Below are 1276 nucleotides of genomic sequence, written 5' to 3' on the forward strand. Positions count from 1 at the left end.
AAAAACTTCCCAGTGTGATTCTGTTTTGTTTTTAGCTAGGGTCTTGGTATGTAGCCCAGGCTGACTCCATCGTCCTCCCTAAATAGCTAAGATTACAGGCGTGCGTCACCACACCAGGCTTCCCGTAACTCTTGCTTTCCCCTCAGGCTTTCCTTGGTCAGCTTTCCTCCAAAAGNCCTTTCCTAGCCCGACCTAGGGCTGCTCCTCTTATCCACAGGCTTTCAAGTTCCCACCCCCAACCCCACCCCACCTCTCCCAGTCTTAGATCCAGGTTTCCTCTGGTGGAACATTCCAGACCTTAGTGTTAACGCCCGAAGCACAAGCTGCGAGGGGAAGGCCCCGAGTGGCGGACCACTAGGACTGGCTGAGGATTCAGCATCTACACAGTCGCGGTGGGGCATGCGAGATGCCCAGGCTGCCGCAGCGCACACGATGAGCCCACGCGTGACCGTCAGCCTGCATGAGTCAGCTTCCCCACCCGACCNTGCCAGTGCGTTGCCTTGGTTACGGGACTAGCACCAAGGGTGTGGGGGCGGGGCCGGAGGCGGGGTCTATGGGCGACCAGTAATCCAGGTTTCTCAACCTCAGCCCAGTTGCCATTTCATCCTTATTGGTGAGTTTGGAAAATAGGCTTCCTTTTCAGATTTGATCGTTTCTGGTTTGCGTTACACATTATATAATACTACTTGTTTTTAATTGTTAATATGTATAAGCATATAAACGCAACCAGCTGAGTTCATTCAGTGTTGCTCCAATGAATACGGTTTTAAGACTGAGCACTGTGGTGTTGGAACGTCCAAGAGGGCTGCTCCCTGAGGAACACTGATTCTCTCTCAGCAGCCATTAACTGCCTGCAGCTCTTCATCCAGGGGCGGGGCCTTGTGTGATTTTCCGCCTCCTCCTTGGCGTCACCTGGTGGTGTCACTGCTCAGGCCTTGTTTAGGCAACCATATTGCTGCAATGTCGCAGGTGCAGCTTCTCTGTCCCATAAAGAAGTCTCTCAGCAGGTGTTCTAGTCCCCCNCTCCACACCACCCCATTTTTACTAGCGCTTTAGTTCTTGGCGAGGCTGAAGCTAAATGAATCTAAACCTTCCGTATAAGNCTGTAAAAACTGGAATAGTCTATTCTGAGAATAAAAGGTTGAGTTTTATAACAGACATATTGCACACGAACTCAACAGGGGTCTGGTTAAATAGGGCAGAGCGTGGCCAGCTTGTCAGATGGAAACCAGTGAGCCCAGTGCGGACTTTCTCTGTGTGGCTTAGATCTGTTTTG

This window comes from Mus caroli, chromosome 6 (genome assembly GCF_900094665.2).
Source record: "Mus caroli chromosome 6, CAROLI_EIJ_v1.1, whole genome shotgun sequence".
NCBI classification, from domain to species: Eukaryota; Metazoa; Chordata; class Mammalia; order Rodentia; family Muridae; genus Mus; species Mus caroli.